Here is a 22,683-nt window from a genome sequence, read left to right on the forward strand (position 1 = left end):
ATATAACAAAACTGTTATAGAATTATAGAATCCTGTATTTTGATCGGACCATCAGAGCTGAGTCCGATATGCCGGCGAGTCAGTACATGGCGGTTGGCAGAAGTGCCATGGCGACAAAAAGTGAATAAAATAAAGGAAGTATGTGAATGCACTATTCACAGAAAAAGATTGAAACTAGAAAAATCTACGAGTATAATATAAAATTGTATGTTCAACATCCAGACACGTGTATTTTTCACATTACATCATATAGACACATTTGCATAAACCCTATAAGTTATTTTCAAGAAGTTCTTGGTATTTTAAACAAATCAACGATGCTTCTTGTGGATATTTGTCCTGGCTACAATACTTGATGTGTTTTACGTTACTATTCTTTAGGTGTAATATATTAATTTTGTTCGCGGTAATAAGAAATTTTCCGTTTTCACAAGCAGACAACACCCTTAATTCGCTCTTTGAAGTGTTATTTGTGAATACCATTTTGCTCTTTACAAAATGAAAACGATCTGTATTCGTCTCATACATACATACTTCACTCGTGACAACATATAGTCTACAGACGTTCGATCGAGACGTTGGTGATGGCTGTCGGATGAAACAGGCCGTCCATATGTCGGTAGGATATATCTGTCTACACTGGTATGACACAGACAGGATTTGACACTAGTCTTCTCCAGACAACAAAGCTCGTACGGACAAGAAAACTAATTGGACGACTCTGATAAATTTACCAACTGAGGTGTATAAGTGGAGTTTAGGATAAGTCAAGGCTACGAAATGTCAATCTCTTCTGAAAGATCTGTTGAGAAAAGTGGAAAATTGTTTTTGATGATAGTGTGGAAGAGTAGGTGATTATTAATTCTGATGGAGGAAATCCATTGTACGGTGTGTTATCCTGTCGAGGATACATTATGTTAGGTACCAGATATTGCTAACACACTAATGACATATATTGTGAGCAAAGATTCACGAACAAAGCGTAATTGTGTTAGAGTATGGTTTTATTTAAGTTTGCTTGTTAGCAATATTCCGGCAACATCACTGCGGGGAACACCAGAAATGGACTCCACACATGTGAAGAATCGAGCGCGGATCTTCGGCGTGACACCCACTAGGCCACCACACCGCTCCTTTTACGAGAAGGATAGACTGCTAGACCAATTCTAACCATGAACCCAGTACTTCCAGAATCACACAGCGCCGCTCCCCATGTGTAATGTGATAAGTTTTAATTTGATGAAGTATAGAATATGTTTGATCATTAACAGCAAAGTGCAACATTCACCATGCAACATACAATGTAGCTGACTTTCAGCTATATTAAGAAGTTATCAAAAGGTTATTTCATTCATTCTGGCTTATGTATAGCTTGTATTGTTGGTACTTCCCGTATAAGGTCATACATTCAAATTTCGCAATTAGCATTGGCTCTATCTAAGTCTGACCACTTCCATTTCTTTAAACATTATATTTGGAACATTGGAACATGAAATCAAAACCTTAGCAGCGTACCATAGAAGACATCATTTGTAAACAAAATATGTATCAAGAGAATTTCTTATACAATTACTGGTGGGCAGGGTTTAAGCTTACAATGTCATTATGCTGTTATCTCTCCCAAAGGACGAAGCCAGATATTTGCGTGATTTCGTCCAACAAGGTGACCAGCGGTCAGACAGACAATGCTTTCAGATAGAGGACATGTGACGTGTGGCCCTGCCGGACATACAGCTGCCTACAAGGTGTCAAAGGAAAGGTCGTATGAAGGACCCTGAGGTCGGAAGTTGTGACGTGAAGTCTATTCTAGATTCGCTTCTCCCTACGGTTCGTTCTCGTCAAATATTTCAGTGAATATGATGACGTCCTTTCCCCTTATTAAATAATACAGAAAGCAAACGCTCGCATAGATCCTAGATGTTGGCCAATGTGATAATGTAATCTTGCGTCTGGGTTATCTTGCTTTTCTTGTAGTCGAATGTAAAGTTCACTACACCATTACTCATGGGTAATGTGTAACTATTAAATGTACGATATCTGCTGATGTAATGTATAAATGATGATAGGGTGTCTAAATCCACTTACTTGCATCCCTGCGTTATCGATGTGTTAATTCAATCAAGGATATATGGATGAGTTGCCGTTGAAACGCTGGCATTCAATTAAAGCCTGTAGAGTCAACCTTTTGTGTTTAGAGAAGGGAACTATTGTTTGAAGTGCACGTTTAGCAGAGAGATTTCTTGTCCGAAGTGCTGCATTACACCGTCGGTGAAAATGTATATGGGTTTAACTCGTCTTTGAACAAAACTTTTGTACTACAACGATGTGTCAGATAACTAAATCTGGGATGATATCACAATGTGACGCAGGGTATACTTCATCCAAGAGAACCTTGAATAATGAAATATGAATTCTATTTCGTTATATTGCTAATATAAGTGTGCCACGCTTGCATGTGTATCTCAGATCTCTAATTATGCGGTGTTTAATTGGAATACCGTTTGGTGTCAGTTAACTATCATGTGCTCTGACCGTAGGAGGCGATTATCCTCTATGAGTGCACATTATACGAATCACTGGCTTGTCTGGTCTCCACTTGACCGAGTATATATTCATTGTCTTAAAATACGTGAGGGCATTTGACGGGGACCGCTAACACAGATTTCAACCGAATAATACTGGAACAGAAATTCATGTATGTGTTTGAACGTTACCCAGTTTCCCTAATGTCAAACAATCGCCTGTTGTAATTCATTGTTAATTCATGCATAGGTGAAACCTTTTTCGGGTCGTTTTTTGCCATAACGTCTTACATTTGCATTTTTTAAATAAAAACATTTGAACACCATCCGTTATGTGACACTTGTTAGTCCCTCGAGATGAAATGCCATTGTACAGGAGCCTATAGAGTCTACAGGGGACGGATGACTGACAAACAGATTACGCAACACAGACCAACTGTCGTCTCATTTCTGGTGCAAGCTGGTGTATGAGTTCTTTGATTTCGTCACACAAGGAGAACAGCGGCAAAACAGACCATAATATCTGACAGATTCTGGACATTTGGCCAGTGTTCCGGCATCACCTGAAGCTGCATGTGTTCTTGCCACAGGAAAGGTCATTTCAAACATTAGTTGGTGAAATGTGCCAACACAGATACAGCGATTATATATATCACAAGATCATAATGAGGGCAAATTCCGGATCAATCGCACAATCAGTGGATCATGTCAAAACTAATTGATGTGACTCAAATATTGCCGGTTCACATTCGTGGGCAATCTGCTTTGCCCTTTACACCAAACGTCTTCGGTTTGCAGGGATATTTAAAATTAGATAGTCATTTGCGTTGTCGTATCCTCTTTTATAAAATTACATATTAGTCTATACCAGCGAAACCTGTTTATTTGAGCATTACGGCATAAATACCATCAACCAGATCGCGTATTGTTACAAATATGATCTTCATTGGGAAATTAGTTTGTTACAAAGATGTTAAACTGGATTGTCATTTACCTAGGTAGAAACAACGGAACTTTATTTATAAGCAAAATTTTGTACAGAAATAAAGAATGCATCTGATTTGTTCTGTTTTATGTATAAGGGTTTGGATAACGTTATTTTGCTTGATTGTGCGGCGTGTGTTGTATTTATGTGACGATATAAATATTTCGTCAGCCAAACTGGAAATCTTTTGAAGGTATATATGACACAGAAACAGAATTAAAGCATAAATGGACACATGGGAAGTTGTGGGAACCATTCTATGCAAGAATCAGCAATGTTGTTTGCAGCGATGAAACAATAACAAATTGGAATTTAATGATTGGTTCAGAGAGCAAGAAGCCATTGCGATTGTGACGCCCACGAACATCAAAGGAATGTGTACAATGGTAGACCCAAATGCACACACCATTAGAAATATATCTTAGAAGGCACAGACGAAAAAAGAAACTTTTAGGATATCAATTAGTATCTCCCTGGATAGAAAAAATACCCGCTGGAGCCTTTCTGTCCTGTTTTTGTACTATATGTGGTTTCGTGACGGATCTCGCTCGTGGTAAAATAAATATTATTTGCTTCTCCGACGATGGGGCGGATCACACTGAAACCTTGCCGGAAGGAACAACACTTTGTGATGGTTTACCGTTTCGGACATACACCATGAGCATAGACTAACCTTTCTAATCAACATCTGATGGCCGCATTATCAGATGTCCGAGCGTAATATCTCGAAAAAGTAACTGGTCTGTTTTACAAATCCACATAAACATAGAAACTACTAAAACAATAATAGAACATGACATTTCGCATGGTCCGTATAAGATTATCACTACACGATGGGAATTTGCGCAGTTTTGCTTCGGAATTGAGGAATTTGGTGGAAACTAAAACTAACATCTGACCATAATGCATCAAAAGAACATTTGATAGGACCGGTATAGGATTATTGGTATATCATGGGGTTTTGTGCAGGTTGTATATTAATTGAGTAATATGCTGGAAGCCAAAAGGAAACCCCTTAAACTCCGTTTGTCTGAGTACTTGAGTAGCATATTTCGATTACACTTACCTTGCAAAACAAACCATTCATTGAATAAACATTTTTTGTGATCCTTCTTGTCAAACTCTGAACTTTTTTGACAAATTACCTCTTGACAGTTCAACTTACTTTCATGTTCAATAATGGCAAGTATGTTCATTGTGCAAATAAATGAGTGTCGAGTAGGTATACAATATGTCAGTCATGCAACATGTCTGTAGTCGAATCTGGACCAGACGTTCCTGTGAAGCTATCCACTAGGGTATATCCACAGGCAAGTAGCTACATGTAGGTTACCTTGTTTTAATACCAGATCGCCTCTCTACAAACACGGGGATTTGATTGTCAAGCTGTTGCGTATATTTTGTCCAGACACTGCAACAAAACCACATCTCACATGTGTATGTAACCTGTTCAATTGGTGATAACACTAAAGTGCACTGACCTCGCATTTATGCAAATATGGTTGTGGACAGCTGCGTGACCGCTGACCTACATCAGGGAGTAGTTCAATAATTATGACTGGTGAATAATTGCCCGCATTAGGTGTAATGGGATAGTGCTAGATGTGTCAGGTCGACAAAAACAAAATTATCTTTATTCTCCATTGAACTGCATTTTAGTAAAACAACGCATGGCGAAAATAGCAACATTTTATGTCGAAACATCACTGCATATGAAAAACAAAGACTATCAATATAAGAAGCTCTTTGATAATTGATCCCAAAGACATCCTGCTCAGAATACGTGCTATCGACCAGTGCTTGCGACCTAGTCGATGGGGTGGATGTGGATGACTTAGTGGCTTTGGTCAAATTGAGTTACCCACCCTGTGTGGAACGGAGATGGTGGTGTCAGTCACTGAATTGCCTGGTCATGAAGCGATTAACAATGTGTAGAGGTCGCCGTTATATGCCGAATAATGTTCTCACACAATACAGCGTATCTCAATAATCATGATACTCAAAATGTTCGTAGGATGGAAATGCGGGTGAGTGAGTCAGCCATTTCGCGTTCAATACGAAATGAAAGTAGTTCGGTTATGTTTAAATTATCCAAACCACTTCTGAGAAGTGAACGTACAATACATAGTCCTTCATGTCTATGTCTCAAAATGAAATGCCTGATCTTGGAACTGTAGAAAATTCGCGACTCGAGCTTTACAAATATTGCCATCATAATGGACTGGAGTCTTATCCAATATTGTCGACCAATCCCTGGGTCAATAAAAGTAATGGATATAGGCTAGACTATCCATATACATCAGCTCGAACACTATCACATGAGCCGATTGTCATTACATCGCCTACGACGGTAAGTGTTGTGTTCTCAATCGACGGTGTAAATACTTGGCATTGACAGAATGTTGCCATACCTTAAAAAGGGCTGTGACACCTGTCAGTGTAAAAAGGATTCAGAAGACTGCGACCGAGGACGATGTACACCCATATTACTTCCTAGACAGATGGGTTACAAGTAGTCGATCCATAGCGACTGCAAACAGTGTTGATCGGAGGACGAGGAGAGACCTATTGTTAGCATACCCTGGCTTAAGGCTTAACATGAATACCGTTCACCACGCTCTTATTGAGCTTAATTGAAATGGTATAAGTACGGATTTACGACTCTACAATAATATAAACTGCACCTTTGTTAAGCGTAACATACACTATTGGAAGAAAGAAAGTATACATCTGTGTTTGTTTTGATGAGGGCTAAAATGGACAAAAATATAAGGGAACACTACTTCCTGGCATGTATTTTTACTCAGATTTCCTCCGCCAGCACTGTTCAAAGCTGGTGATGAAAACTGTAAAATATTAAAGGAATACGTGCATCTTACTTGTTCCTTTATTTTTTCTCTCAGTATATAATTAATCGATGGTGACGTATTTGATATGGTTCCCAAGGTGATGTGACATGCATCCTGGCAATGAATACTTGTAACAACCGACTGTTTTCATCCTAGTAACAAATTTATGGTCAAATCCAATTTTCGGGTGTTCGGGTGTATAGTCTGCAGCAATTAACTTGTGGGTTATGTATAAAATTACATGGTGATTTTGTATGTATGTATGTATGTATGTATGTATGTATGTATGTATGTATGTATGTATGTATGTAGGTATGTAGGTATGTGTGTGTGTGTGTGTGTGTGTGTGTGTGTGTGTGTGTGTGTGTGTGTATGTATGTATGTATGTAAGGTTTGACATCTTCCTGTATAGTTACGTAAGATCAACACAAATGGTGCTAATCTAAGAGAGAACATAATCCTTCAAGCTTAGGCAGCAATATGCCCTGTACATATGACGGGCGGTTGGGTAGTCTAGTGGTTAAGGCGTTCACTCGTCACAGTGAAGACCCGGGTTAGATTCCCCACATGGCTACAATGTGGGAAGCCAAATTGCGCGGTTCCCTGCTGCAATGTTGCTAGAGCATTTCTAAATGGTGCGTAAAACTAAACTCACTCACTAACTCGGTCATATCCTATGTTAACTTAGGGTTCCTACAATTCTAAACATTACGTCTAACGTAATAGCCCCTAAAAATCCAAACAATTCAGAGTAAGTATTTATTTTATTTTGGAAGTGAAAGTTAATGGCTGCTTAAATTCATCCACTGGTTCAAATAATATTCCTTGTATATACAAGTAAAGGATATTTACATTGCAGACGTTATGATAACAACACTTTGATTTATGATATGTGATTTCTAGAGACCAGTAAATACAGCCTCCTAGTATATGGGTAATGGAATCGTTTAGCCAACACTGTCTACAATTATGACTCCCATTTGTGTGTGTTGACATTCAGTCGGAAGTCGACGAAGGGCACCATCGGTAAACATGGCTTCCTCTCTCACTCCTCTTCATAGGGGCTCCAATTCTGTTATTCGCTATGTACATAAAGTGGTACCGTGGTCTACGGTGCATGAATGGTTTTTTTCATCTCAAAGAGTCTTAATTTGATTAAATGAATTTTAAAACCTGAATACACATGTGTACTTGCTTGTTGAAAGAGTTGACCTCCCGCAAAGCATTGTGTGGTACAAGTGCAGATTGAAACTCAGTGAATACGCGCCACCTGAAGTGACCTTAATTCGTATTTGTTGAATCTATTAACGGGCCGATGTTCTAAGTGAATAAGACCGTGACAGATAGACTTCTGGCAAAGTAGATGCTATCTTTAGATTAATACAAAGCCACGTTACAGCCCAGAAGAGCTTGCACATGCAGTGGTAGAGTTGATCTTGGAAGGAAACATCCTTCGTCCCATTAAACGTGGTGGATTTGCATCATATCGAAGTTTGCTCCTTATTGTTAAATACGTCTGTGTTTCAAACAAAATGTATAATTGCATGCATCTTATTTTGGTTTATTAACAAGTTACTGAATGCAGATACGCATCTGCATATATCCCGTAAAGTGATACGTGAAACCATCTAACTTACAGTGGAATATCAAAACGTCTACGTCAGATATTAACTACACTTTCAAAAAGTAAACAAAAAATAAAAATGACGCATAGACGTTTCCATCAGTTCATTTCGAAACGCACTTCCTATGTTTGAATCGTGTCGCGGTTGTGTAGTACGCGCAAAGACATAATAACATGTGTCTGTAAAAGGTTATCATAAAAAATTGTAACCGATTTTACATGAAAGGTGCCCGTAGAAAAGGTTTTCCCACATAATGCAGGTGCAATGTGGGACATATACTGGAGACCTCGACTATAAGAGGACGAATAAAATCCATCGTTTCAATACGAAATTCACGACGTAAACGAAGAAAACACAATGCTAAGATCAAATGCTGCAGACCGAAATTTCACCATTGGACGTTTGGAAACAGTCCCAGTTTGTCTCTACAAGACACTTCAACCTCCACCACATCACTATATCTCGATTATGACATCAACAAAAACCGCTTCAGGTCGTCCCAAAATAGGATCACCAAGAGTGACCACTCCTTCTTTAAACAGACTAATCTGGATGGTTCATGGAACCTCCTGAAGCCATGGAACGCTTTTGGTTCAGCGATGAACCGCGTTTCCCTCCGCAACGACGATGTGGGAGACAACGTGTCTATCGATGTCATAACAAACGTTTTAGCTGAAGTGCGTTTAGTGGACAGATATGTTTAGATGGAGTCACGTGGGTACCCATGTCCAGCACGAGGAGGTCAGAGCTAGTGGTGGTGCACGGCAATTTTGCAGCAAATCGCTTCATCGACCAAATCTTGCGACTTCATCTGGCTGCGCAAGGGATGGTGTCCCCAAGTGCGGAACGGAACGGTCTGCCGTGTCCACACTTAATTAATTCTGACACTGACAAATATACGTATGCTCACCTGTTTGAATTTCCATCACCTGTGTTCAAGCTCAGTCGACTTGTGCCCTCTTAAATACATTTGTTACAAGTCTTTATTTCTGCCCTGTACGTTTCTTTTTGAAGAGTGTATATTATCTGCCGAAACTTATTCAACTTCGGGTAAAACACAAAATAGCAATGAACAGAAGACTACAAATTAATAAAGACACCAAGCGTCTGTGACAGTGGTAAGCTATGTGCTGGTCAACTTTATCACCCATCATTACAATGTGAACACAACATTTTCTTGCGTGACGTCTCTAAATAATCATTGACCAAACAATCAGGTGGCGGACTATGAGTGTTGTGTGATACATTAGTTTTTTTCTCATCTACATAAAAAGTGAAGACAAATGTTTAACTCTATCAACCTTACAGAGAAGTGAACATATTATTAAAATGACATAATGTCAATGGTCTGCTCGTTACGCCACCATATCGTCAGCGGTTTGAGTGATGAAGCAGTTCACATAGCTTCATTTTACTAATCATTATTGAGTTATCAGCACACTGGAGACAGACCAGTCGTATTTATCAGTGTTTCAGCTTAGTCATTTAAAAGGACCCTTTAGCTTGTCTTGGAAATCAGACCGGGACAGTGAGTCAGCCATGTGGTTAAACCATTTTCTTGTCACATCAAAACCCTGATTTCGATTCACCTCTTCTGTACGAGGTGTGATGGCCGTTTCTGGTGTACCCTGGAATTGAGCTGAAAAGCTACCTCCAGCTGAATCTACCTCCATCTCAACTCAGACAATTTGGTATATAGATCGACCTATAACTTCATCATTACCCAAGTACAGAATTTCACACAAAGACCTAATTACAATGTCTAGACGAAGTTTGCAATTTGACTCCAAGTAGTAGAGGAACGTCCATTGTCATATGCTACTGTCACTGGTTCACGTGTCTAATGATGTTTCACTGGAGCAGTTCACATTGCTGGACATGAGACTGATTTATGTTGATGTTGGAAGCATAATTAATCTAGGAATATGCACATATTTAAAGTGAACATTATGTCTGCCCATTACAAAATCGTTCGTCATGTCCGCCAACATCTTTAGAAGCTGAAGCTTCAATGGCGTGCTCAATAATGTATTAGCATCTACCCTAGAACATCACGTAGAAAGAATAAAGAAGCTGATCATTTCAATCTACAAACTGATTCTGTCTCTCCCTAGGTGTATAACACTGAATATCTAAATGCTTGTTTCAAGTGTGTAGGCGAAAGGCTCAGCGTATAACAACATGTTTTGAGTTGGGAATTTTTCAGGTGGAATCGTGACGAAAAAGGAAATCTGAAGTTCTATGCTGTTCAACGAGAGTACACGTGCCTCGCTGATTAATGCCGGGTTCTTGTTATTCGTCTCTTCTTGTGGTGGGAGGCAATTGAGTTTAATCGGCCAGGACAGTTCTATCTTATTTCTTTTGAAACCACTGATGAAATTGCTCCAAGGTTTGTTAGTGCTTGAGATGAGCTGTTGATGTTCCTAAAGTTCAGATATTTTCAGACAAGGCAATTTAAAATCTAGAATATTTTTTGTCCTTGTTAGTAGAAATAAAAGTATTAACTATAAAGATGGAATTAACTGAAGGCGGGTCTGATTAAACAAACATGTTAAGTATGGGACTTAGTTTTGAAAATGATGCTTTATTGTAGTGGTGGCTGTTAATGAAATACTTTCTTATCACCATCCAGCATCAAAATGGAAACGAAAACTTTCAAACATGAAACTAACGAGTGAAGGATCGGTCGTCTTTAATAATCTTATTCCCGATTTTTCAGCCGGCATGGCATGATATAAAGTATGAAAAGACAAAATCACTTTATATTTGACTTTAGGATACTTCATTGATTGTATTTTCAAGACAAAAAAGCACATTCAAGACATTTTGATGCATGAAAGCATTAAAGGAGGATGAATCCATCTCACGATCGAATTTGTAATATCCCAACACTCAAAATTAATATCGATATATGATATTTTGAATTGAATACATCATATCGGATTGCAATCAGAGGACAGCTGATCTGACAAAATCCATTTATTTCACTTATTCAGCAAATGATGAATAGGTAAGAGAATACCTATCTTCACGGTTTGATTGAAATGATTTCAGTACATTTTAAAGTTGAATTTAACCTTGTTCAACATGCAAGAAGGAGAATGGCGCGTGAAAAGTTTCAAATCATTATCGTCATCGCGTTTTGTACTCTGGAGAATGAATTCAGACAAGCGTCATTGTAGCAAAACTAATGAGCTTGGGTTACAAGGAAATGGTCAATATAATTCACTTCAAGCATATCAGAACAAATATAAAATGTAGGCAGTTGAGGTATCACAGCAGCCTGTGAAGTGTACATACCTTACAACTTGTCAAAACAGCCAATCACAAGTATCGTGCATCACCAACGCAATTGCTTCAGATCGTTCCCAATATAGCACACTAAAGCAAGTTGATCATGCTAAATCAGTAGTGCGAGTAAATGCGAGGCACTGGAATAAATACATCACAAGAGACCATCTGAGTCCTCAAGCAACGGCAGAGAGGAACCGACTGTCCAGCTTACCATCGTCCACCGCCAGTCGGACTGGGAGAATCAATACAGCGTTCAAGCAGTTACAAAAGGGTTAGCAGCCAGTCCATACCGTACGTTATACGAGACCCGTAGCTTATTGGTTAGAAGGGAGGAGGTCGGACAAAAATAATGAGGCAATTGCTCCACGAACTTTCAATACTGATAGGCATATTTACTGAATTCAGACTTATCATATTTCATCGCTGCGGGAAGCATGATGAGATTGAATATGGGTATGCTGTATAGTTAAAAGTTGTTGTGAACATGAATATATATGACATATTATTCTCCGTAAAAGCGACAAAAATGATTTGATAATAATCAGACATATCTATTCTAAGAGGATTATGCACAAGGACATATCAACTACAGTATCAGATACTATGATAATTATTAATCAAAACGGTATAAAGCCTCTCCAGGGAGCCTAATTGTCTGTTATCACCAGACCTCATCGTTGAAATTAATGTATTTCAAGATAAAGATAGCATACATTCCACACAACAGGAATAATTCATAAGTCTTACACCCGTGTGTATACAATATATTAAATGCTTATATATAAAATTAATAATATTTGGACCTTCAGATCACGTGCAACATCTGAACATCTGTAATATGGGACGGTCATTCAGCTGTATCGAGTTATGGATTGTTCGAGACAACAGAACGATGAGATAACGTGAGTGAGTGAGTGAGTTTAGGTTTACGCTGCAGATTTCAGCTATATGGCGCCGGTCTGTAAATAATCGAGTCTGGACCAGACCATCCAGTGATTAACAGCATGGGCATCGATCTGCGCAACTGGGAACCGATGACATGTGCCACCAAGTCAGCGACCCTGCAGCTGGCCACCAGATCCCGTTAGTCGCCTTTTACGACAAACATAGCTCGCTTTTATGGCAAGCATGGGTTGCTGAAGGCCTTCAAGGTTCGCTGAGATAACACATATTGTGACGTGGTTGTGCAGCTTGAAGATAAGTTTTACTTGAGGTGCTTATATTGCTTTCATTGCAGGAACCTTGAAGTTTACTCATGAAAGATCTTGGTTGACTCACACCAATAATACCCTTAAGTGTCGGAGATATTAATTCTGTTGTAACTTTGATAATGACACAGACACAATTAGTAATGAAATCCCTCAGACAAACCGGATATAAACATCAGTTCTCGAAATCGATTTTAATTTTAGCTATTTCGGGAATATTTCTTGTGCTTTAGCCTCTTTTTACAATTTCTACTTCCATTTTACCTCAGCCTGAAGAAGAAATATGGCCACTCTAAAATCTAAAAATCCGTGTATCGAAGTGCTGACTCTACTCAGAGGTGATGACCACTCAAGAGAACATGATGTGGAATAAATCCTTGAACTGAAATAGCAATATTTGAATGCCTATTCTGTTTTAGTTATGCATTCATACTTGTATGCATTCCCGAACAATGTCAGAAACCCTTTTTAATATACAATGTTTCCACATAATGAGAAGTTGTCTTGCAGAACCGCGGTGGAACGAACGCTATGTGAGTGAACGAGTGATTGAGTGACAGAGGATTAAGTCTGTTTTGAATAATTATTCATGTGCACGCATGCATATCCATATAAGTTCTTTTATGTCAAATCCTGCTTATTTTCGAATGTTTGCTAGTTAGAAGACGGCAGACGTAAAGGATGTCCCATTCCTACTACTAGTATGTTATGCACACGATTATACAGGGATGATGTCGTCAAAGAGGCCGTGAGCGGATCCTGCCTGTGATGTCATCAAATATACCGTGAGTGGATCCTGTCTGACACGAAACATTCGGAATCATTCCAGCAACTCTGCTTTCGTCAGGGAGTTCAGTAAGGATAAATATTTCTACCTATTCTGCAATTTGTAAGATTATACAGTGCCATTTAGAAGGTGGTCAGACGTAACTTATGTCATATTTGGGATTAAGCTTTCTTAGTGACTCACAAATTCTAGTACGTTTTCTTTGTGTCCCATACGGGATTCGAACCCGCACCCTCAGAGTTAGGCACCAAATCGCCCGCACACAAGTCAGCCGCCTAACCTGTGCTGGCAATATGGTTCTTGACTCTGAGGGTCAGATATCTAGCAATATTAATAGACACCAGATATGGGTTTCACACTCTTAACCATGTGGAGAATCGAACTCGGTCCTTTGGCGTCACGAGCGAATTCCTTCTTGATGTCATGCGTAATTATATTACTGTACTAATCGAAGGAAATTATTTATGAATAGAAACAGGGAGTTATACACAGTGGACTGATATCAAACAGCTTATTTTACAGAACTCCTCCAAAGTCCTCAGTGTATGTATTGATTCATTATCTGAAACTGATTCCTTCTTGATTTAAACGACATTTAATGAAAGTTTCACACGAAAATACTAAGTCTTATATTCTACATCACTAATTTGATGATATTTCGCAACGATGCAAATTTCCTGTCATTTCCTGGTCATTTTCGAATATTCAAGACAAGGCAAATGTGAAATTAAAAAGTTGATGAATGTGTCGAGGTCGTGATTTGAAATGTGTTCTGTTTGTAACAGCTTCGACGAAGACTTTATGAGATATGTTAGTAGGAACGTTTATCTGTATGACCGATCACATGTCACACCTATAACACATAAATGGCGATCAGTCTTCCTTTCACCTCGATAACTAAAATGATCAATGCGTCCCGAAAATCTCTTTTTGTTCGTCACGACATTTTCGAAAGTAGAAAAGGCCATTATCTGATTTTGTGTGTTGTCAAACAAACGCTGAAACTTTGGATCGAGGTGTTTTGTGAAATCGAAATATCTCTTGATCTGATGGATATAGATGAGAACATATCTTATGTCACCGCTCCCGCTATAATATCCATAATCTCTACATTAACGTGTGTGGACTATCTCTCTCTGTCTTAACATTTTATCACTAATGTTTAAACTCGTGAAACATTACGTGCCGAATCTGTTCAAATGATCTTCAGTAGCATTTCGTGTTATAGTGGTCGTGATCTAGGATTTGCGTCCAACATAGTACTGGATTATGTACCGTCCTGTTTACATCTAACTTAAATTGAAATCACTGGTCCAGAAGACTAATAGAATACACGGTGAGCTGTATGACAGCATCAGCAGCAACACAAAACAAAACGCAGGACCCAATGGGTTTTTTTAAAATAAACTTCAAGAAAAAGGAAAAAAATGTTTGGCATCTTTCTTTTTTTTATATGTCGTTGGATGTAAATTTATATAACCATCGACAATGTATTACATGTATGTACATTCCTTCAGGATTTAACAAAGGTTAAGTGTTAAACCCACTTTTGTAGCAAATCAAAACAGATCTTATGCAGGGATTCTATATGCAAGACGAAGAATGAGGAAAATTTTCATGGATAAACAACTTCTTTACTCTGTCTAGGTGACGTCTCGACATAGATTCTTGTGTCTCTGTCAAGCACTTGACAACATTACAATCTATATCGAAATATCGCTTTACAGAATAAAGACGTTCTATATTCATAAAAACTGTCCTCATTCTTCATCTCTTCAACTGTTAGAATGACACTCAAAGAGTATGTTTTACTGGTGAGACAACGACATGGTTGCGGAGCAAACGACTATTCGTGATGAATGTAACCGAATATACTGCTGCTGGCAGCATGAGTCGACTTCATGAACAGTGATTACACCGCAGACCGCAGACCGCAGACCGCAGACCGCAAACATACATATACCTGTGGGTCTTGTCGTCCACTTGAATATACTGTAACGTAATGGCTCTTTCGGCGCTTTAGCTTTTTGTATTACACATTACTCGAAAATGATACAAACAATAACGTTCCTCGTTTCCCACATATTGCGTGTGCTCTGAATTACACTTCAAGATAGAATAATTACAAGTGTTTAACGTTTCATGAGTCGATGTATTTCGACGTCCTTCTGCACATAAAAAGATGAAATAACCATGGTGACGGTGCACTCGTAGGTGTGGTGGAACATATAATAAATGTTGACTGTAACAGTTCTTTCGTTTGACGAGAAAGTGTGTCTTGTTTAGAATATGTACTTTACAAAGGAATAGCGAGTGGACGAATGTTTGACGCACAGTAAGATCAGAAAATGGAAAATGTACCCTTGAAGGCCGAATGCAAATAGATTCATATATGTTTGATCATGGTTACCGCATACAAGACCTTTTTTCGGATTACTGACAACAGACTCGGAAACATGAGCGTTATAGACAAATAGTCCAAACGTTGTCTGTTCCTGGTTATATCATTGAAGACCTATTTTCTGAAGACTTCAAGGTGGACATGACGGGGAAAGTTATTTGAAATGACGCAATTAATGTCTGATTCAGTTCCTTCTGTTTGTTCATGGCCATATTTTCCCCAAGATAGTTTTGACAGACTTTTCATGTCTTTGTCAACAGTATACGCTAACCTGTTGGCAAACCCCATGAAGCTTCCGTAACACTTAACTAACAACCTACTTAAAGTATTATTCATATTTCGTAAATACACGATGCATGTGGAATCGGCTCTTGATCAAGGAAATAATTCTTAGGACTCTTCTGTTCTCTTTTTTATATATGAACAGGCGATTTCGTAAGGTATTTAGGCAATAAATGCACGTATATATAATGTTGACCATTCTGGAATCAGTTAGTTGAAGAACCATGACACTATACCGTTCAAACCGATGCTCACCTATCCTATTAAAATTCCTCGAAGAAATCTTGGGACAGGCTAATGAGTATCTCCTGATGCACGTTGATATTTTTCGAACAACAGAATGCTCCTAAATTAGAGTGAATGGTCCCCATTCAGAGACTGCATGACGTTAGTTACCTGGGAATCGCGAGAAAGATAACACACACTGCACACCAGGGAACACAGTGTTATAACAATGTTTCCAACACTAATGAGTGTTCGCATGGATAATGTGCTGGTCATATGGTTAGTGCCATTCAGAACGACGATCGTAATTGAAAGCATTGCATAATCTTCAAATAACACAAGGCATGGCAACGCCTATGCGTGTACAGCATTGGGTATTATTGCAGCTACCATAGGATGAACAGGGAAATGGTCTATTCTCGTAGCTGTCACTATTATCATTCAGTTCAGATAGAGCAATTTCTCTTCTTGTCAGTTGTGACTGACATAAGTTTAATTGCTCAAAAACAACACATACTTTTCGCGTTTGCAATCACGAGCCTGGTTTCATATTAAAATTGTTTTGGTCAAAAGAGTGCATTCTAAAAAAGCTGAACACTCTGAGTAAAACCATGAAAGTATACGCAAAGGCATTCCACGCTGTCGTGTGATATCCAAACGGATCTCATAAAATATTCGATCTACGGTAAAACATGTACCATAAAACAATCTGCTGTAACCGCCTGCCTGAATTAAAATGTGGACAAATTGCATTCTAAAAATCCCACAACTGTTGACAATGATCTCATGTAGGCATGTGTAGTTGAAATCTTGCCAGCTTTTAAATTGATTTAGACATATTCCCAAATCTTGCACGTGTACACAATTCACAAATTAATGTAAATTTCCATTTATACTTAAGTGGTAAAATAACGTGCTATGAAACTGAACGTTTTCAATAAGCAGCTAAAGTTGGCTGAAGCAATTTATTTGCTTAACACCTTTCTTGAACTAAATGGAATATTAAACGTCACTTTGATATTTGAAGGTCAGCATCTTTTTGTGAATTTTTAATCGTAATAAAATCTGTTGTGATCAGATCATGGACCCAAAAGATCTGCAACAAATAGTCGTGCAATGTTGTCGTTTTGCCAATTACTGCAGAATCTATGTCTTAGGGCGTCATCCAGATACATTTGTGCAGTTATTGCAAGCTGCTTTGTGATTCATGGAAAGATGTTACATTTAAGACTTTTTTACTCGTGAATTTTGTAATTCGTTGTTTTATGGTATAGCCCCAACTTTCCTTATACTGCCCACACAGAATGCTTCCTATACAAGGACTTCACAAAATGGACTCGGTGAAGTGGTTCGATATACCAGGACTTCACAAAATGGACTCGGTGAAGTGGTTCGATATACCAGGACTTCATAAAATGGACTCGTCGATATAACAGGACTTCACAAAATGGACTCGGTGATGTGGTTCGATATACCAGGACTTCACAAAATGGACTCGGTGATGTGGTTCGATATACAAGGACTTTACAAAATGGACTCGGTGAAGTGGTTCGATATACAAGGACTTCACAAAATGGACTCGGTGAAGTGGTTCGATATGCCAGGACTTCACAAATGGACTCGTCGATATACCAGGACTTCACAAAATGGACTCGGTGAAGTGGTTCGATATACAAGGACTTCACAAAATGGACTCGGTGAAGTGGTTCGATATACAAGGACTTCACAAAATGGACTCGGTGATGTGGTTCGATATACAAGGACTTCACAAAATGGACTCGGTGAAGTGGTTTGATATGCCAGGACTTCACAAGATGGACTCGGTGAAGTGGTTCGATATGCCAGGACTTCACAAAATGGACTCAGTGAAGTGGTTCGATATACCAGGACTTCACAAAATGGACTCGGTGAAGTGGTTCGATATACCAGGACTTCACAAAATGGACTCGGTGAAGTGGTTCGATAAGCAGATGCCACTTACGAAAGCGTAAAAAAACAAAATTATGCAATGGCCTACTTTAATTTGCCTAGTTTTAAGATGAACAAATGACTTGTCTGTCGATGTGTTCGTGACCAATGCAACTCATACCCCGATATCAACCCAACTAAACGCATGTTCTTCATATCTTCGAAAATTGTTTTTCTTTTAATGACAGAAGAAACGGTATTGGTGACTAAGGATGTTCGAAGATCAGAATTCAAAACGCATCCTGCCTGGCGTAGGTGGTTCTGTATTAGCAACATTATATAAAGGTCGTCGATAAACAGCAACGTTTTAAATCAAACATTCGACTTTTCAATTGACAAAAAACGACCACATACGTCGAAGTGCAGTACCTTTTCGGAAGAAGATTAAAAGCAAAACATTATGTACATTCTGATGCATGCATGGCTTGTATTTGACGACAGGTCCGTAAAAGGATGTTAACACAGCAGACTGAAATAGGAAAACATGCGCATAATTGAACATCTAACAAGTAAATGCGCCTTATTTACTGTGTACACATATGACTGCACACGAAACTGAAACCGTGAACAATGCATTCTACAGAATGATCGAAATTAATTTCCGCTGTCTCATATGTGTATACACTGAACTGCACGGGAATACAATATTCTGCTTGCAAATGCACACGCAACTCGTGCTCGGAATGAAAGGAGGACTAAAGTACATATAACTTTGTAATTAAAGGTAACATGCAACTAAAACTTTATACTTGAACAAAATTCAATCATTATGTTTCTATCAAAAGACAATGACTTGTTTAAGTGCAGAATATGCCGATGTAATTGGCATTTGTGAAAAGGTCACTCCTTTGATCGTAAATGTATATGATAACATTATGGTACTAAAAGAAAACATCATATTATTAATATTCTCACTTTATTGATGATACCAATTCGGACAGAGTATTTTAACCGCCACGACGGCTTTGCTCGGTCTTTGACATATTTATAACTTTAACCTCGAGGTCCATACATGGTATGACATGTAGAGTGTGTCATGGAAAATGGCAATTACAGTGTTTGGGAGAAACAGCCTAGGAAATACCCAAGGCAACATGTTTTGTTTCTGTTCATTTTGACATTACTAACAGCATTGGAACTTCAGCTCCTTTTGCCACTATCGTGATTGACAAGATACAGGAAAAACGTGGCAAATATGCAAATATCACAAGTGCACCGTTGTCAGGTTCCACATTGCTCTCGGTCACCTTGATTTTGTGCCCCCATGATCTTGACTGAGGGCTTGCGTGAACCCACAGCACAACCCTTCTGACGCTCTGGGTAATGCAGAAGGCTGCAAATTCCTGTGGGAAGTCCCATTCGCCGTCTTCGCTGTAGAATAGACAAGCGAGCCTTACCATCTACATTGTGCCAGGGCCTCCCGACCTCCCTCTGAGACACACGACATTTAATGTAGAAGTAGTTGTAGTAAGAGTAGTAGAAGTAGTGTTAGTACTAACAGTAGCAGTGATAGTAGTAGTAGTGACGGTAGTAGTAGTAGTAGAAGTAGTGGTTGTAGTAGTAGTATAACGGTGGTGGTGGTGGTAATATACTATGAACAATAGTGATAGTAGCACTACTGTCCGTCCGTCCAACAGACATGATTTGCTGACGACCAGTACTATCCCGGATCTTCATGTAGTAGTAGTAGTAGTAGTAGTAGTAGTAGTAGTAGTAGTAGTAGTAGTAGTAGTAGTAGTAGTAGTAAGAGCAGCAGCAGTTGTAGTAGAAGAAGTAACTGGTCTTTTCGTAGGCGGGGCAAAGGAGGAGGAGTTACTGCATTGGCAGGAACCGCAAATGTTCAGGAAGATGTTTCGATACAGTATTATTCGGCTGCCCACGGTATCCGAGTATCAAGGTACCTTAGTACTTTCGTTCTGGTAATTGGCAGACTTTGTCTGCGATGTCATTTTCTCTTTCAAACAAAATTTACAATATTTACACAGTTTGTTATACAAAATCACAAACGCATATGGGAGTCGGTCAGAATTGCCCTTGAAAACAAACAAAATTGGCGCTATATCTGGATCCCACACCCAGGCGTCCAGAATCAACATGATCAGTTAAACATTGATGGACAAAACCAGATAAAGAACAACCTCCCAGCGTGCTAACTGTTTCCATTCATAGTCGTCTTTGAAGTTCAAATTGTATATCGTTTTTGCTTATTGTCTACATTTACAGGTAGGAGTGGTGTGTGTTAGAGGTGATGTAACTGACGCGTGGTCCTTGGACCTTTGTTGATGCATTTCCGTCAATTGATTAGCTGTGGTAAATATTTATAAGTGATAGAAATGTTTTCCAGGATAGGTGGTCATCGCAGAAGAAGCTAACTTCAGATATTCATTAACAGAAGGAAACCTTTGATGAATTGCTTGTATCTGTAACATATCTTCAGTGGAGCATCTGCGTCTCGATCAGATGAAAGCCGAAGGACCACAATGTCTGTTTGTGTCGGAGTGTTTTCGGCTTTGCGCCGAAGTCAGCAAGAACCAAGACAGACTTTAGAAATAAGCATGGCCGGTGGCTGAGATGGTGAGAAGCATCCAACACCGTCGCGAAACGATGCTCTGCAATCAGTCAAATCACCAGACCAGAATTTACAGATATTATGTAGCACACGTGTTTGCATAGAAGTGATATGGACGAAACGGTCCTTCTTGAATTTATCACTTCTGAAAGCCCCTTAAAGACCCGGGACTCCTTTCATGAAGCAACCTTTACTAAAGATAACATTAACTCCGCATTCTTTAACGTTGTACTAAGGTTGTCTTAGTGACTAACGATCACTTTCGAACTTAGTCAAATGAGGACCTGTACTTACATGTGCATGTATCTACTCTCTGCCTTATAGCATTTATTCACCTGTTGAAGGAGTACGGATAATATTATACCCCGAAACGTTGTGTTCCGCTTATTAAAGACGTTGACATTCATAAAACCCTATTCTTCGTTGGGGCCAGTGCAGCACACTACAACTGGCGAGAATTACGCGTTAGAGTAGTGTCTAGCATCCTCTCTGGTCGACCACTGGTTTTTATGGATGATATGTTTGTATAGATGTATTTCCTACACTCGAGTTTGATGTCAAAGCAGTCCGTGCCATAGCAATTATGCTTGTCAACATACAATCACGTCCACGAGCGATGCTAGAGAAAAAGTTCGTGGAACATTAACGCTTTGAGCTCAACAAGCTTTGAGCTCAACAAGCTTTGAGCTCAACTAAAGAGATGACAATGATTAAAAGCAGGAGGAATCTAAATTTAGTATTATATCCACAATCTGCGGATCGAGTTACAACGACACTGCAGCGACATTCACTTTGTATAATAGTATAATACGATAACAGTGTCAAGCAAAAATCTAAGGTCACAAAATTCATGGATGTAAAATGTTAAATTATTGGTATGTGCCAACAATAAACAATTGTACATAGTGGGTGCTATCCAAACATGCTGGCTGCTGTTCTCGATATACAACTTTCTAATGCTTGCACTAGTCCCTTCTGCTCTGGAGATACAAGCCTGTACGTTAGTAACTTTACATTCCACAAGCAATGAATAGCAATCTTAAAGGTTATATTGGCGTCCGGTGTTCTGTTAACACCTCTCAGTTTCCACTACATAGAACAAGTGGCACTGGAGTGACTTCCAAAACGTGGTCGAGGATGCACTGGTTGCCTTTGTTCATCCACAGATGAAACAGGCAGTTCCGTACCGCACAAAAATCCATTTATGAGAACAAGTGTTGGGCAGGATAGACAGATCTGTTAGAATGTACACACACTTCAGCTCAATTTACATGATATTAATTGCATCCCTAGAGGCAACCAGTCACCGACTCTCCACGGTATCCGTCTAGGTACATCTTCATTGTGATGGCGGGTGTAATACAGTTAGCTGTCCCGGGATCATATTCAAATGCTAATTAAATATGCTATGTCAGCTTATCGTCTAATGGATTTACAAGTGTTCGACTCCTTGATTGATGTGTTAGAGACAAACGTCTGCGGATGGTATAATATTGCCACACTGTTTATTTGAAGTAGTGGACAGAGATATAGCGGATTCGATTTGTGTTAGAGGATACAACTCGCATGTCTCTGTATGGGGTCTATGGTGTAAAAGAGGTCGATGTCCCCAAAGGTTTGGCATCGTCTTCAGCGCAGACGTTGGCTAGTTTGCTGATTGATTAACGACACACTCAGTCATATTTCAGCTATATGGCGGCGGTCTGTAATACTTGAGTCTGGACCCTGTGATCAATATTATGAGCATCGTTCTGAGCAGTTTTGATATTGTCAAAGAGCCTCGAGCCTGACCGCCCGATCCCGTTAGTCGCCTTTTACGTCAAGCATGGGCTGCTCTTAATTCTACCCGGGATCTAGCTCAGACGTAGACGTTTCAGCCGCTAGTCTTCAACAATGTCATTATCTTTGTTTCATGTGATCAATCTAGAACTGTTAGCATATGAATGAGTGTTTGGTTTGAGCGGACAG

At 39.2% G+C, this 22,683-nt stretch overlaps 1 protein-coding gene across 1 annotated transcript in view; it reads right to left on the bottom strand.

Moving 5' to 3' along the window:
* The window catches only part of LOC137278407 (growth hormone secretagogue receptor type 1-like), a 159,322-nt gene that overhangs the window by 6,287 nt on the left and 130,352 nt on the right, over positions 1-22,683 (bottom strand). The gene's annotated exons all lie outside the window — the stretch shown is intronic.

The sequence above is a fragment of the Haliotis asinina genome, chromosome 3 (assembly GCF_037392515.1).
Source record: "Haliotis asinina isolate JCU_RB_2024 chromosome 3, JCU_Hal_asi_v2, whole genome shotgun sequence".
Classification (NCBI taxonomy): Eukaryota; Metazoa; Mollusca; class Gastropoda; order Lepetellida; family Haliotidae; genus Haliotis; species Haliotis asinina.